The following is a 17,340-nucleotide window of genomic DNA, read 5'->3' on the forward strand; positions in this document are numbered from 1 at the left end:
CCATGCCCTAATTTGAATCCAAATTTTTTTTGCTTCGTTACATTGCCACCATATGTGGTAGTATGTTCCCACTTCTTTTTTACACTTCCAACATTTGTTACTAATGTTTACATTCATTTTGGCTAGGCGTGCTGGCGCATAATGCCATCGGAAGAACATTTTATAAAGATTTTCTTTATATGGTGTTGACAAAGTCATCTTATAATTAACTGACCATAGTTTTTCCCAGTCTTCTAGCTGAATTGCATATCCAAAGTTGGTCATCCAAAATATCATGTTAGGTTTAACAATTTCTTCAATGTTTTCATAGTTTAATAGATAAATATACATTTTAGTTATGAATTTTTTGTCAGATCCTGTCAATATTTTGTCTATTTCATTTTGTTTATTACATATTCCAAATTGTACCAAGTCCCTTTTATATCTGCTTTGAATTTGATAATATGGAAGCCAATCTATTACTATACCTTCCTCTTTAAGTCTTTCTCTAGTTTTAAGACTTCCTTTAGTGTTTAATAGGGCTTCGTAGGTTATTTTTTGTTCTTGGCTTATTATGTTTGGATGAATTTGAGCTTCTAGAGTGGATAGCCATCTGGGAATTTCATTATAGTATTTTTTCCTGACTTTCCGCCAGTATGTCAATAGTGTATTCCGAATTTGGTGTTGTTTAAAGTGAGAATGTTTTGAGTGTTCTTTTTCCCACAAATGTGCGTGCCATCCTTCATTTATATCGTGGCCTTCTATTGTTAGAATTCTAGGATTTTCAAGGTTGACCCATTCTTTAATCCACAGTAATTTAGTGGCTTGGTAGTATATTTCTAAGTTGGGTAAACCGAATCCTCCTCTTGTTCTTAAATCTTGTAGGGCTTTCATGTTTATTCTAGGTTTTTTATTGCACCAGATAAATTTAGAAATTATTTTATTTATTTTAGCAAAGAACGATTTGTTTAGTTGTATTGGTGCTGTTTGGAAGAGATAGAGCCACCTTGGAAGTATATTAGACTTTATTGTATTGATCCTTCCCATTAAGGATAGATTTAACTTTGACCATTTTTCTAAATCTTCTTTTGTTTTTGTTAATAATTTTGTATAATTTAGTTCTTTCAGTGAAGAATACCTTGTCGTAAACCAAATCCCTAGATATTTAATTTTCTTTTCTATTTGAAAACCTGTTTCTTTTATTAATAATTTGTTTAAATCTTGATTACAATTCTTGGTTAATATTTTAGTTTTGTTCCTATTTATTTTTAAGCCGGCCACTTTCCCATAGTTCTCTAATTCTTTTACTAAATATATCATTGAGCTAACTGGATTCTCTAAGAAGAAGACCAGATCATCAGCGAAGGCCTGTGTTTTATAAATTTGTTGTTTAATTTGGGTGCCCTGTATTGATGATTCCCCTCTAATTCGGTTTAATAGTATTTCTATAGACATTATATATATTAAGGGAGATAGTGGACAGCCTTGTCTCACTCCTTTTTTAATATCGAATGTATTGGTTAAATCTCCATTTATAATTATCCTTGCCTTTTGTTTGGAGTATATTTTATTTATTGTATTTTCAAAGTTCTCTCCAAAATCCATAGTATTTATTAATTTTTTGAAAAAGTTCCAATTGAGGTTATCGAAAGCTTTCTCAGCATCTAGAAATAGCATTGCAAACTCCTTATCATTATGGCTTTCATAATATTCTAGCATATTTAATGTAATTCTTATATTATTTCTAATTTGTCTGTTAGGTAAGAAGCCATTCTGATCAGAGTGTATTATTTTGTTTAATATTTTTTAAAATCTGTCTGCTATTATTGCCATATAAATTTTGTAGTCTACGTTTAACAGAGATATTGGTCTATAATTCTTAATATACTTTGGATCTGTGTCTTCTTTATGTATCAGCGTTATGTTAGCTTCTTGCCATGATACCGGGCATTCTCCGTTCGTTAACATTTTATTATAAATTTCTAATAATAATTCTCCCGTTACATGGAATGTTGCTTTATAGAATTCAATTGGGAAGCCATCTGGGCCTGGTGTTTTATTATTATTCTGTTTCATAATTGTTCTTTCCAATTCTTCTTTTGTTATTTCTTTGTTTAATATTTCTTTATCTTCTTTACTTATTAAATTGATTTTACATGTCTCTAAATATTTTAATATATCTTCTTCCTTAATATTTTCTTCACTATACAATTCTTTATAGTATTCTAATGCAATTTCTTTCTTTTTTTTTAACTGGTAATGTGTTATTTCTTTTTTATCTGTTAATTGTTGGATTAATTTCTTCTCTCTTTCTTTCCTCAATTTATACGATAGCCATCTGCCAGGTTTATTTGCGTGCTCAAATTGATTTTGTTTTACTTCTCTTAGTTTCTTAGTTACTTCTTCTATCTCTATTAATTCTAGTTTGTGTTTTATCAGCATAATTTGTTGCCTTATATTTGGGTTTCCTGGGTCTTTTTGGGATTCTTTTTCTAATTTTCCTAATTTAAATATCCACTCTTTTTGATTTTGTCTTTTTTCCTTGTTTTTTCTTGATTTATAGGCTATTGTTAAACCTCTTTGATAGGCTTTTGCTGTATCCCATAAATTCTGGAGGGAGGTATCTGGATTGTTATTTTCTTTTAAAAATAATTTCATTTCTCTTTCAATCCAATCTATATATTCTTGTTCTTTTAATAATTGTAGATCTAATCTCCAACTCCTATTTTTTTTCTCCTCCTCATTCCATATAATTTTTATTGGGTTATGATCAGCCCAATCGTTTTTATCAATTTGAATTCGTTTTATTAAGTTTCCTATCTTATTATTAACCCACGCCATATCAATCCTAGACCAACTTTGGTGCGCATTGGAGTAGAATGTATATTCTTTTTTATTTTGGTTCCTTGTTCTCCAACAATCCCTCAGGTTTAATTCTTCACACATCTGATCAAACGTTTTTGGCAGTACTTTTCTTTTTTTATATCGATTTTTATTAGCACTTTTATAATCCTTAATGGGATCGATAATACCGTTAAAGTCACCTATCATGCAGATGTCTTCTACTTCTAATTCAATCAGTTTCTGGTGCAAGTTATAGAAGAATTTTTTTAAATTTTTATTTGGTGCATAAATTACTACTAATGATACAAATACATTAACAATTTTAACTGTCATGATTAAAGTTCTTCCCTTTTTATCTGCATATATTTTCCTTGGATCTAATTCTTTTTTAACGTAAACTGCAATCCCTCTTTTTTTGTTATGTGATAAGGACGTAAATACTTTCCCAATTTTCTCATTTTCTAATTGCTTTTCATTTTTTTGTGGAATGTGTACTTCCTGTAGACAAACAATGTCTAAATTTTGTTTTTGTAATTTATTGAATATACTATTTCTTTTCATAAATGAGTTTAAGCCATTTACATTAATTGAGATTAATTTAATTTCTGTTCCCATCCCCCTTTAATTCCTTATTTGTCTTCTGTTTGTCCTGTTTTCTTTCTGTGCTCTTGTCAATATTCTTTCTTCCTCCTGTACTATATCTTTAGAAGTTCCTTCTTTCCCGCTATCTGATTCTACCTGGGGTTCTTCTATCTCTTTTTGACTTCCTGTTTCCACCCTCTCTTCCGCTATTAATTCATCATAAAATTCTTGTGCCATTAGTTCGTTATTTACTTTTATTTTTTTCCTCTTCCATGTGATAAGCATCCCCTCCGGAATTAACCATCTGAAGGTAATTTTACTTTGATTTAACAAATCTGCCAATGGTCGGTATCCCCTTCGATTGTCCCTTAATTTTTTTGGGATTTGCTTAAGAACTCTGATTTCCTTCCCATTATGAATTATTGCTTCGTCTTTTGTAATTTTCAATATTTCATTTCTAATCTCCTTTTTTACACATCTCACGTGTACTTCCCTAGGAAGCTTATGTTTTCGGGCGTAGTTAGTGTTCACCCTGTAAATCTCATCTATTCCATTAGCTGTTTCTTGTTTATCTTTTTGTAATATATTAGCTATCATTTCTGTCATTGTCTCTACTAAATTCTCATCTTTCTCTTCTTCTACATTTTGGAATCTGACGTAAAATTCTGCTCTATCGACCTCAAAATTAATTATTGATTCTTCTAACTCTCTATTTAATTGCATCAATTTATCATCCATTGTTACTACTTTTTTGTCATTTTGTTCTACTTTCTTTTCAATTTGTTCTATTCTCCTTTCATTTTTTTCCAAAATTTGATGGATTATTTCAATTTTATTGTCCATTTTTTGCATATCTTCCCTCATTGCCTCATGGTTCCTATCTAATTTTTCCTCCAGTTTGAGCATTGTTTCTTGAATTGCCATTAATGCCTCCTGCGTTGTTTGTGGGGTGTTGCTAATATTACCAGTACTGCTGGCCTTTTCTGTTGCTAACATGCTAACTATTGATTTTTGGGTTGAGGGGGAGCCAGATGGTTTTTTTGTATATTTCTGGAAAGTTGCCATTTTAATCTTTTTAATTGATTATTAACTTGAATGTCTAATATTTTCTTGGAATCAGATGAGTCTAATATATAGTTAGACTTAAGGTATATAATGCGCAGTTAGACTTTTAATATTGAGCTACTTGTTGATGAGCTGTTATTGTTATTGTTCTTTTCTTATATTCCCCCCCTTTTTCCCCCCTCTTCCTTTACTCCAATAGATCAGTATAATTCATACAATGTAATTCAATATATTCAATAGTAATATTAATATTATTAAGCTAATATATATATTCTAAGTATAGATATTGTAGATATGTTATAGCTGAGATAGAAATAGGAATACAGATTAATTACTTATTTCGTTGTATCGTTAATACCATTCACTTCATAGGGATTCAATTCATCCAGAAAATAATAATAATCAACCTTTCTATTTGTTGTGGGGTTTTACCTAATTCTTCGTCCTTAGATTTTTAAGTTCACATTCAGGTTCAGTATATCAGAGTTCAATCAGGGTTCAATCAAGGTTCAATCAGAGTTCAATCAAAGTTCGGTCAAATTTCTTTTTCTTCCGCTATAAATAGCAAGTCATCAGTTAATCCGTTAATCAGGGAGAAAGTTAATTAGTAAATCAGTTAGTCAGTTTTTTCGATTTAGGGAAGGTAAAGAGGAGAGAAAAGAGATATAAGTAAGTGCTTAGTTAAGCTAACTTCCTCCTCCCCCGATGTTCCTCTTCTCTGCACCTTCTTTTGGCTCTTTCCGCTTATCTTGTCAGCTTCTGCAGGCTCCTTCTTCACTTCCAAGCACACTCCACCGCTGCTGTTTATTTATTCCTCTGGTCGTGGACCTCAGCTCTTTACCATTTGTTCTTTAAGCTTCTTTAAATTCTGGAGCACTTCCTCCCTTTTCCAATCTCTCAGCAACCTCCGTATCTCCGTGTCTCGTCACTACCGCTGTAATTCTGTAGTTCCTGTAGTCTCCGTCGTTTGGCTCTTTTTTTCAAAAGTTAGTATTCTCCACCGTTTCTTTTAGTCACAAAACTCACAAATAGTTGTTAAGTTGTTAAGTTATTTAAGTTGTTTTTCAGGTTTCTCCTCCACGGGGTGCTTGTTAGTCCACTCCTATTGTTTTAGGTTTTAACTCCAAACGTCTTCCGGGTCTTCCAGGTTTCTCAGTAGAAAATTTTTTTTTTTTAGTCTTTTCTCCCCCACCGCTGAGTAGCCGCTAACCAACTTTGGTGGGTCCCACGCTGCTGCTCTCTCTTAACTTAATCTTCCATTAATTTGACTATATATATTTTTGTTATCATACTTGGGTTCTTCTTCTTCGTAAATAGGATTGTAGTTACACTCTCTTGCTTCCTCTGTTACGCTGGGCTGTCACAGCACTAACGTCACCATGTTGTTTGGTGACTCTCTTGCTTCGAGGTTTGCGAGGTTCTCACTCCTGCACACGGGGTGCTTGCTTCACACCTCCGTGCTAGGAGGAACCCTCGCTACTTCAGCCACCTCTCCAACGTGGTTGCGTCGAAATTCTGCCAAATTTCAACCCCCCGAACTGCAAAATCAGGCTTGGGAGAGCGGAGCTCTGCTCTCGCACGCCTGCTCGCCGTAGACCCGCCCCCGGAATTTTATCAATATCTTTTCGTAGGTGAGGACTCCAGAACTGAACACAGTATCACAATCTCCCTCTTCCTGCTTGTTATGCGTCTAGCTGTGCAGCCAAGCATTCTACTTGCTTTCCCCACCACCTGACTGCACAATAGGTCATTACCTTCTAGCAGCAGCAATCTTTTATTTTCTAGCTTTATCCAATCTCTTAGCCAATCAACAATCAATGCATAATTCTACAACTCAAAGTCTGGAAGTCCAACCCCACCCCACCCCCTTGTTTCTTGTTATCTTGTAAATATTGTATTCTAATTCTAGTTTTTTTCCCCCGCCCATATAAATTTTGCTATAATTTTATTCAATTTATGAAATAAACCTTTTTTTAGAGTAATTGGAATTGTTCGAAAGAGATAGAGTATTTGTGGTAAAATTGACATTTTAATTGTTGAAATTCTCCCAATAAGGGAGATAGGTAGTTTATTCCATTGTTCTAATTTCCTTTTGATTTTCTTGACTAATTCCATATAATTATCTTCTTTAATTGTTATTGCTTTAGCAGACAAAATTATATGTCAATACTTAACTTTTTTTTCAATTTCTAAACCTAAACTATTTACCAAATTTGTTTTTCATTGTTAAATTTGTTGTTAATATTCTTATTTTTTTGTTTATTTATTTTTAAGCCTGCTACTTTTCCAAATCTAGAAATTTATTTGAGTAGTTTTTCTCCTGATTCTATAGGTTCTTCAATGGTAAACACTAAATTGTCGGCAAAAGCTTGAAGTTTGTACTCTTGCCCTTTGATTCTAAGCCCTTTGATATCTTCATTTGAACATATCTGTATTAATAGGGTTTCTATCGCCAATATCGTCTGAGATGTATGATTGTTTTTTATACTAAGGGTTTTAAATTGCTTTTTATTGTTGGATTTGTACCGTGTTTTGTGTTGTGAGCAGCTCTGAGTCTCCGGAGAGGGCGGCATACAAATCTAATTAATAATAATAATAATAATAATAATAATAATAATAATAATAATAATAATAATTTTAAAAAATTAATGGAGAGAGTGGGCATTCTTGACAAACTCCCTTTTCAATATTAATACTGTCAGTTGTATCTCCATTAATAATAATTTTAGCTGTCTGTTGGGTGTACATAGTTTGAATGGTTCTTATAAATTTTTCTTTGAATTTCATTTTTATTAGATGATTTATGTAAAAGTTCCAATTTAGGTTATCAAATGCCTTTTCTGCGTCGAGGTAAATCAAAGCCAAAGTTTTTTCCGAATGCACTTCATGATATTCTAATATATTTATAATATTTCTTGGGTTATTGCTAATATTTCTATTAGGTAAAAAACCATTTTGATCTGAATGAATTACTTCATTAATTATTTTTTAAAATCATTCTACAATTATTGTTAAAAAAATCTTGTAGTCCAAATTTAATAATGAGATTGGCCTGTAATGTCTAATCATGTGTCCTTTAGTAGCATCTTTAGGGATTAGAGAGATTAATCCTTTCTTCCAGGACTGTGGGATCTTGCCTTTATTAAGTACTTCATTAAGTACTTTAAGGATACAAATAGGTTTCCTAATTTTGGTTTTAACATGGACTTCTTGTAGGGAGATGATATCAACATTTTGTTTTTGTAGTTTACTATATATTTGTCCTCTTTTTTTGGTGAGTTTAGTCCGTTAATATTTACAAAAAATAGTTTAATCAGATGATGCATTTTCTTACAGATTATTTCATTCTTTTATTACTCCTTAGTTCTCGATTGGTTTCTGTTCTTTCTCCCTCCCCTTTTTTCGATTTATTAACTATTCCTTTTTCTGGTTCTTTTTTTTCCTGATTCCATACTGCTTTCTCTTTCTTTATTTAAATGTTCAACAATAAATTGGTCAGCTTGCTCTGGCATCTTAATTATAATCTTATTCCCCTTCCAAGTAATCATTACCCCCTCTGCCACTAACCATCTAAATTGTATTTCCCTTCTTATTAATATTGCTGTAAAGTAGTGTAAATCCCTTCTCTTCTCTCGTATTCTTCTAGGTATTTGTTTCAATATGATTATATCTTTCCCTCTATATGACAATAGACCTCTCATGTTTTTGTATATTTCATCTCTAAGTGATTTCTTAGTAAAACTATTGTGTATTTTTCTGGGGAGTTGATGGCGTCTTGTGTACTGTTCACTCTAGCTGCGCACCCCAAAACACCCCCTGCGCACCCTTTTCCAAGGGCGCGCAAGGAGCCACGGCTGCCCCCACTCCCCCAGCGCCTCCAGCCTCCCCAGCGCCTCCAGCCCCCTCGCGCCCAGGCTTCTCGACGCTGCCCCCCCCCCGCCCACCCAATTGGCCTCTCTTTCTCCTCCTCCACTTCCCACCTTGGGGCGCAGCTCCTCCCGCAGCGGCGGTGGCGGCTGCGGCTTCTCGTCCTCCCCATCTGGCCACTAGCTGCTCCAAGCACTTTGAGAATGCCTGCCCCGCCCCTCTCGCAGTCCCTTCGCCAAGAGCGCTTTCATCCCGGGCTGGCAGCAAGGGGGCTGCAGGAGAGGCGGGGCAGGCGTTCTTCTCACAGCGGAGGCAGGCAAAGGTAATTTTCAATGTCAGGCACGTGCGCTCCCCATCCCCCTGCCAGCCTGCCTGGAACATTCAAAATAAGAAAAACCTTATTTTTTTAACCTTTTTTAACCTTTAAGGGGTTAAAACCATCAAGTACTGCATTCCTAGAAAGGGGAGAGAACCCTTTCTCTCTTCCGAGAGTCGCAGCAGCAGCTGGTGGGTGACTTGAGGACAGGTCAGAGGAGAGGCTGGGAGCAAGAAAGGCTGCTTGATTTCCTCCACGTTGAGGAAGCAGAGAAGCAACCAGAATATAGAAAAATACATTGGCGGTCCTGTAGTCCAACCCCCTCCTCGAGCATGAGAAATTAGAGCCGGCGAAGGTTTTTCTTATTTTGAATGTTCCAGGCAGGCTGGCAGGGGGGTGGGAGTGCGCGCGCCCGATATTGAAAATCACCTTTGCCAGTCTCCGCTGTGAGAAGAACGGAGAGAACGAGAGAGAGTGAGAGGAACAGACAGAGCATGATAGAAAGTGTGAGAGAGAGGTGAGAGAGAGAGAGGGGGGAGAGAAAGAAAGATAGCAAGAGAGAGAGAACAAGAGAGGGAATGAGTGAGAGAGAGAAAAAGAGTGAAAGAGAGAAAGAGTGAAAGAGAGAAAGAAAACAAGAGAAAGTGAGAGAGAGAGAGCAAGAGGGGGAGAGAGAGAAAGAGAGAGGGAAGAGAGGAAGGAAGAGAGAGTGAGAGAAAACAAGAAAGAGAGATGAGAGAGGAAGGAAGAGAGTGAGAGAGAGGAAAGCAAGAGAGAAAGAGACAGAGAAAGCAAGAGAGAGAAGAGTGGAAGGAAGAGAGAGAGAGAGAGAAATGATAGGAAAAAGGGGAGAAAAAAAGAGAAATGAGAAAATGATTGAGGATGACAGGAAAGAGAGAAACAGAAAGAGAAGTGACTCTTGATTTAAAGCATATGGTAAAAGAACTTAAATAATAACAGAGAAAAAAAAACCCAGCTCCCACCTGTTATGTTAATAGTTATGTTTTTGGTTTTGCTGGTAGTTTTAGTTTTAATAGTAATGGATTTTGGGTTTTTTTATTATTAATTTCTTTTAATAAAAAAGAAGGGATTTCTTTTCTTATTTATTTATTTATTTATTTATTTATACTTCTATGCCACCCAGTCCCAAAGGGACTGCCGCTCAGACACTATACTTTTCCGCCCACATCAGGAAAAAATTAGAGGGAACATTGGTATTGTGTAGTTTGTTTGAACTTGATATAGTTTGTCTGTGTCTAACTAAATCATCCTCATAACTCTTCAATTCCTCTGAAAATATTTCTGTGACTATCCCAAATAAATTATCCCCCTTTCCTTCTGATACGTTCTGTAATCATAAATAAAAGGAGGCTTTTTCAAATTCTAATTGAGCAATAGTTGCTTCTAAGTCTTTATTAACTTTTTAAAGTTCTTCTTAGTTTCTATTTATTCTTGTTTTGTTGTCTTCTGTTATCTCCTCAATTTTCTTTATGTTTGTCTACAATCTTTGGCATTCCTTCTATTGTGGCATTAAGCTTAATAAAATTCTCACATACTTCTTGAAATTTTTGCTTTGTCTCTTGATGGTTTTGTAAAATTGTTTCTTGTGTCTTATTTGTTGCTTCCTGTTGTTTAAACATAAACTCCTGTATTCTATCCAGAGAGTTTTGCAATGTTTGCAGTGAGGGGGTTTCTCCTTTATTGTCTGTTGTAGTAAGGCCAGAATCAGAAGAAGACAGAAGAAGACTTCTGCACTGATGGGGACACCAGGGTTTATGTTCCCTTTTTAATTGTTTTAGTTATTGTTTGTGGAGATGCCATCTCTTTTCTTCAGATTTTATATCAATGACTCTTAAAATGTAATTAATGTATAAACTGTCTGTTTATAGCTAGTTTATTACCTTTTGTCTATTCCAAAGATCCCAGCTTAGCTAATAAATTGTCTTGATATGATCAAATAAACAAAACAGATAATAATTCTAGTCTAGTCTAATTCTAAAGAAGAAAGGTCATTCGTCTTATTCAAAACAAATCCGTTTTAACACTAAATTCTTGTGACCAATATTCAGTTTGCTTATTGAGAAAAGCTCAGTTTTTAAACTACTAAATTATGCCAATAATAGTAATTATCTATTGCCTATTCAATCTTAATCAATATATATATTGTCAATATGATCTATAAATATAGAGCACAATCTATGAATACAGAAAACAAAATCAAGTATGTTAATTAATTTAAAACAATCAATTCTATAATTTTCATATATAGTTCATTTAAAGTATCACTTAATTAATTGTAAATTTATCAAAATCAAAACTCAGTATTCAATACTCTGTATTAAATAGGAAATATATCCAATAAAGCAGCCAAAAATAGATCTAAATATCAATCAATATAGCATATATTTAAATGTCAATTCTCTATTCAGTACAGTAAGGTCAGTATATGTCGCTGGTCGTTAACTTTCTTTCTAACTTTCAGTCAGAAATCAAATCAATCCTTTTTATCTGGGATAATGCTTCTTATCCTCTCATTTTCAGTAACGAAATAAAGCTGAAAAAGAAAACTGAATTGTGTTCTCTGAATCTTCTCTGGCCAGCAGCGTGACAAAGCAATATAAAGGAAAACAGAGGTAGAGTGGCGGCAGCTCTTATTCTTATTTTCAATGGTATTGTAGAGGACTGGTATCTTTTTTCTGTCTCCCAATCGCTCAACTTTGTTGTCAGTAAATCGATCTCACAATAGTTTTATTAGAAATCTTTCAGTTCGCCCTTCAATGATCTCTTTCTGCACCCATCTCTCCTGTCTCCCTTCTATCCCATCTGGTAATATGATCTGCCTGTCATGTGTCCCTCTTCACAGACTCACCAATCTGCTTTCCGTAGTATTGCTCAATCCATCTTAATCACCGCTTTCTTTTTCTCGTTGGAGCTTCTCTATCTTCCAATTTTAACAGTTTCTCTGGAAGGTTCCAAGAAGACTCCAAAAAGGAAAAGTCCGTATAGATAGGATACTGTTGTTTAACCAATCTTATTCTCTTCTTTCTGGAGGTGGCCATGTCTTCGGGCTAGCAAAATGCTAGCTTCTTTTCTGCCTGGTCCGGGGGTTTATAGAGCTTATTTCCACGTTGGTTTGCAATCCATTCGTGGAGTACAGCTTCCCCCCCTCCTCGATGCTCCCCTCTCCAAAGTTTACACTGGATTTTAAGCATCCAAGACAGAAAAGGTTGTGCTGGGAGAGCAGCGGTTCACTCTCCAGCTCCACATCGGCATAGTGCCACCCCAGAAGTCCTCAGCAGATGGAAAAACTTCTAATGTAAAATTGGTTGGGTCTGCGTTTATTCCCTGTTTGAATACTACTGTAAGCAACGTACTTTGTGTTCCAAAGTTAAAATTTTGTTTATTGAGTGTGGGAAGATTAACAGATGATGGTTTACATAGTTAATTTTGAGAAAAAGAAATGTAAAATTATAAAAAATGGTATAGTGTGTGCTGAAGGAACCTTAAAGGATAGATTGTACGTCATGAATGACAGAGCAGAGCAGAGCTGAAAGGGACCTTGGAGGTCGTCTAGTCCAGCCCCTTGCTCAAGCAGGAGAACCTACACCATTTCAGATAAGTGATTATCCAGTTTCTTCTTAAAAACCTCCAGTGAGGGAGCACCCACAATTTCTGGTGACAATGCAATCCTAAATTGCATTGAGAGAGGGATACAATCTAAATCAAGTGAGGTACTAATAGCACTCTATAAAGCCTTAGTTAGACCTTACCTGGAGCATTGCATCCAGTTTTGGTCACACTATCAAAATGTTGCTAAAACTCTAGAAAAAGTGCAGAGAAGAGCAACCAGGATTATTAGGGGACTGGAGACTAAAACATATGAAGAGTGGTTCCAGGAACTGGGCATGGCTAGTCTACTGAAAAGAACAGGGAGGACCAGAGAGCAGTCTTCCAATATTTGAGGGGCTGTCACAGAGAGAAAGGGGTCAAGATATTATTCAAAGGCCAGACAAGGAATAATGGTTAAGAAGAGATTCAACCTAGAAATAAGGAGGAACTTTCTAATAGCGGGAACAATCAACCAATGGAACAGAAGTTGCCTTTGGAAATTAGGCATTGATTGCTTACCTGAACGCCTCTTCTCGTATGCTGAGTGCGTACAGCAGTCACGTGGGTTGCTCGCTGTCCAATCCGCATAGGACTGAGCCTGTCTTTAAAAAGATTGCTGGATCCGCCCCTTCTCCAGAATTCGCGAATCCGTAGACTTAGGCTCAAAGGGTGGTGGCTCGAATAGTGCTCTACTCTCATAGATAATAAAGGAAGGAATAAAGGCACAAACATAGTCAGAAAGACATAGGGAGGGAAGTGACTGCTGTACCCGCTCAGCGTAAGAGAAGAGGTATTCAGGTAAGCAATCAACTCCTATTCTCCGTACTGTAGGAGCGGGTCCAGCAGTCACATGGGACATACCCAATAGATGTGTCCCTAGGGAGGGGTTAGTTGGCTATTATGAGAGATAACGGATTGGAGGACTCTCCTACCAAAGGCAGCATCCGCTGAAGCATAAGAGTCAATTTTATAGTGTCTTATAAAAGAATTGGGAGAGGCCCATATGGCCGCCTTGCAAACTTCCTCCAAGGGCGCTTGAGTTGCCCAGGCTGCTGATGTGGCTGCACTTCTTGTAGAATGTGCCATGATGCCTTGTGGGACATTGAGGGATGCTGACTTGTAAGCTTTGGAGATTGTCCCTCGAATCCAACGGCCTAATACGGTAGATGAGACCTGGGGTGGAAAGCTACGAATAGGGCTTCTCACCTATGAAAGGTCCTAGTATGTTGAAGATAAATTTGCAGTGCTCTAGTAAGGTCCAAAGTGTGCCATCTGACGGAGAGATGGTGGTTTTGGTTAGAGCAGAAAGAAGGCAATGCAATGTCCTGGAATCTGGAAAACATGGAGCTGACCTTTGATAGAAAGGTGGGGTCCAATCGAAGGACCACTTTGTCCAGATGAAATTGGCATAAGTCCTGGCGAATAGAGACTGACGCCAGCTCAATAATGCGTCTGGCGGAGGTGATTGCCGGTGTTGTGGTTAGCTCTGGCCCAGCTCCTGCACCAAGGAATGTGCAGGTGGATGTGGGGGAAACATCCACATGCCTCAGGCCTGTTTTGCTCCCAATGGAATCTGCCGACGAAGCCTCCTCTGACCAAGGAAGTGTGAGTGACAGGGAAGAGGGGAGTTTGGCAGACAGCCCAGGAGGAGATCAATCATCTGTATCATTCTTGGATTCTGAACAAGAATTAATGACACATCCACGCATACGTAGAGTGATGCATAGGAGACAACAACTGAAGGATTATTACAAGAGAAAATGAGGCCACCTGTGGTTGGGTGGGGCTGCTGTAATTAGTGCTACAGATAAAAATGCAACCTGGTGTTTTAGCCTCATGGCAGTTTATCTGATTCATCGTTTTGTCAAGATCGTGGTTTTTGTGCTGTTCAAGATTGTGTGTGGACTCTCTGGACTTTAGAATTGGACTCAATTTCCCAGTTATTGGGTGAGCAATTGGATTGCATTTAACCTGTGCCTTGTGTGTGCCAGAAAATCCCTTTGACATTTAAAAAGGGTGCTGTTTCTGTTTTTCTGTTTATAAAAACTTTTGGGTTTTCCTTTTATCTTGTGGTGTGTGTCTTCCTGGACTAATTACCCTGTAATTACAGGCGGTTGAAACACGCTGGCAGAACAGAACAGCCACCAGGAATGCTACCTTGTAGGACAGGTGTCTGAAGGATGCATAATTTAGCGGTTCGTATGGAGATTGGGTAACAGAATGTAGAACTCGAGGTAGGTCCCAGGATGGATATCTGTGAACAGTGGGAGGCCTGAGGTTCGAGATGCCTCTTAACAGTTCTTGTATTTCAGGGAAACTGCGAAGCAGTTGCCTTCGGGGTCCTGCCAGGACTGAGGATAAGGCTGCTAGGTGTCGCCGGATAGTGTTGGCTATGAGACCTAGGTGAAAGCCTTTCATGAGGAAATTTGAATGGGAATACACAAGGGAAAGAGACCTTCCAGGGAACACCACTGGTGAAATTTGGACCAGGTATGGTCGTAGATCCTGTTGGTAGATATTCTTCTAGACTTTAGGATCACTTCCATGGCATCTGAATCATAACCTCGAAGGTCTAGGTCATGCCGGATAACAGCCAAGCGGTGAGGTGGAACCACTCCAGGTCTGGATGGTGAGAGATCCCCTGCTGCAACATATCCTCCAAAGAGGGGAGTCGCCAGGGGGCCTGGATGGATGGCCGCTGGAGGTCTGCAAACCAGGGTCGGCAAGGCCAGTGAGGGGCTATCAGTATTACCTGAGCCTGCTCAAGAAGGATCTTGTGGATCACGTCTGGCAGGATTGAAATTGGTGGGAAGGCGTATAGGAGGCCAAGGGGTTCTGAGTGCATTGGTTGCTTCTGCTCCCAGGGATGGGAATCTGGAATAGAACCGAGGGAGCTGAGCGTTGGTCACTGTCGTGAAGAGGTCTAGCGCCGGGTGACCGAATCTGAGGCAGATCTGCTGGAATAAGTCTGGATGGAGACTCCACTCCCCTGGATCCAGCGTCGATCGGGAGAGCCAGTCTGCCTGCACATTGAGGATTCCCGATATGTGGTCGGCCAACAGAGACTGCAGGTGTCTCTCCGCCCAAAGGCCCAGCTTCAGGGCTTCCTGCATCGGGGCCTTGGACCGGGTGCCTCCTTGTCTGCAGATGTGGCTCTTCGTAGCCATATTGTCTGTTAGGATTAGGACATGTCGGTTGAGGATGTGTGGTTTGAACCTCTTGAGGGCTCTCAGTTCCAGCCAATTGATTGGCTTGGTTGACTCCTCCGATGACCACGTGCCTTGGGCTATCAGACCCGGAGCGTGGGCTCCCCAGCCCAGGAGACTGGCATCTGTGGAATCCTGAAAAGGGATCCTTTGTCCAGAGCGGAAGAAGTCCATCACGAGAGGGATCTCAGGACGACGGAAGGGATCAGAATGGAGAGTGCTGAGTTGCTGGTTCCTGATGTCTGGAATGGCAATAAAAGCCATTGCAGTTCCCTAGCCTGGAGGTGTGCCCAGGGAATGATACCAATACAGGACACCATCTTTCCCAGTGGGGAAGACAGCGTGGAAATGGAGACCTTTCTTTGGGATCTGACTTGAGCGATAAGCTCTTTGATACTATTCTTTCTTTCAGGAGAAAGAAAAACCTGAGATAGGTTGGAATCTATGACTGCCTCCAGGGGCTGAAGGGAGGTGGAAGGATGAAACTGACTTTTTAAAATGGGAATGTGGAGATAGGCCTCCCTAAGGTCTAAGGAGGTGAATAGATGCCAGGATAGAGGACAAGGAATGCATCTTAAACTTTCTTCTTTAGTCTTTTAAGATCCAAAATGGCTCTCCATCCTCCAGAGGTCTTAGGGACCATAAAGAGGATGAAATAGAAACCAAGTCCTCTTTGCGAGGAAGGAACTGGCTGAATAGCCCCAATGGAGAGGAGATGATGGATCGCTTCCTCCACGCAGAGACGGGAGGAAGGGAATCTAGGAGAAGGGCACGAAATGAAATGTTTGGGGGAATGGAGATAAACTCCAATTGAAGTCCCCGTGCCACTGTGGAAATAACCCAGAGGTCCTTACAGAAGCGGCGCCAGCTGGAAACGAACCAGGCCAGGTGCCCCCGAATGGGGATATAATGGTCATTACCACCTGGACCTTTTTGAGACCCTCAAGGCGGAGGAGCCTCTTTGATATCGGGACCCTCTGCCCCTTGGGATTCTATCTGATTGGGAACGAAACTGGGAATTATACTGACCTGAGTTTCTTTGAAACGCGAACCCCTGATCTTGTTGGTGATTGGACTCCTGAAAGGACTGAAGTGTTTTAACAGACTTCTTGCTAGTAGGCCCCAGGATTTTTTTCTTATAAGTGGTTTCTGTAAGTAGAGGATCAAGTAAATCACCAAATAATAGCTTATGTTTTAGAGCAGCGTTTCCCAACCGCTGTGCCGCGGCACACTAGTGTGCCGCGAGACAAGGTCAGGTGTGCCGTGAAGTTCCGCTTCCAAACCGGAAGTTGAGTGTCCCGGCTTGCTTCTTCACACCTTCATTTTCGCACCTTTCTTCTTCATGCCTTCCTTCTTTGCAGCAGGTGAGCTTGGGACTCGGCGGGATGGCAATAGCAGCGGCTGAGGCTTTCACTTGTGGCATCGGGAGTGCTAATAGCGGCGGCGGCGGGAATAGCGAGGGGGGGCTCCTGCAAATGGAAGCCTCAGCCCTGGAGCCCCCTCGCGCCCATGGCTTCTCGTCGATGCCTCTGCCTGCCCGATCCGCGGGAGTGCTAATAGCGGCGGCGGCAGGGACGGGAATAGCGGGGGGGGCCTCCTGCAAGTTGAAGCCTCAGCCCTGGAGCCCCCTCGCGCCCATGGCTTCTCGTCGATGCCTCTGCCTGCCCGATCCGTGGGAGTGCTAATAGCGGCGGCGGCGGGAATAGCAGGGGGGGCTCCTGCCCGCTGCCGCTATTAGCACTCCCGCGGATCGGGCAGGCAGAGACATCGACGAGAAGCCATGGGCGCGAGGGGGCTCCAGGGCTGAGGCTTCCACTTGTGGCTGTCCCCGCCCGCCCGATCCTTCCTTCTCTCCGGATTTTTTGGGGTGCG

The 17,340-nt window shown here is 39.4% G+C and overlaps 1 protein-coding gene across 5 annotated transcripts in view; it reads right to left on the reverse strand.

Moving 5' to 3' along the window:
• Positions 1–17,340, reverse strand: part of LOC139172821 (protein FAM169B-like) — a 142,612-nt gene that overhangs the window by 82,161 nt on the left and 43,111 nt on the right. Inside the window, exon 1 of one of the 5 annotated variants that reach the window (XM_070762052.1) lies at positions 12,782–12,796. The exons of 3 other annotated variants lie outside the window; for them this stretch is intronic. The gene's annotated coding sequence lies outside the window, so the exon portion shown is untranslated. Of the gene's footprint in view, positions 1–12,781; positions 12,797–17,340 lie in introns of those variants that run through there. One more of the 5 variants, XM_070762053.1, reaches the window with a different exon arrangement.

The sequence above is a fragment of the Erythrolamprus reginae genome, chromosome 10, assembly GCF_031021105.1.
Source record: "Erythrolamprus reginae isolate rEryReg1 chromosome 10, rEryReg1.hap1, whole genome shotgun sequence".
Lineage (NCBI taxonomy): Eukaryota > Metazoa > Chordata > Lepidosauria > Squamata > Dipsadidae > Erythrolamprus > Erythrolamprus reginae.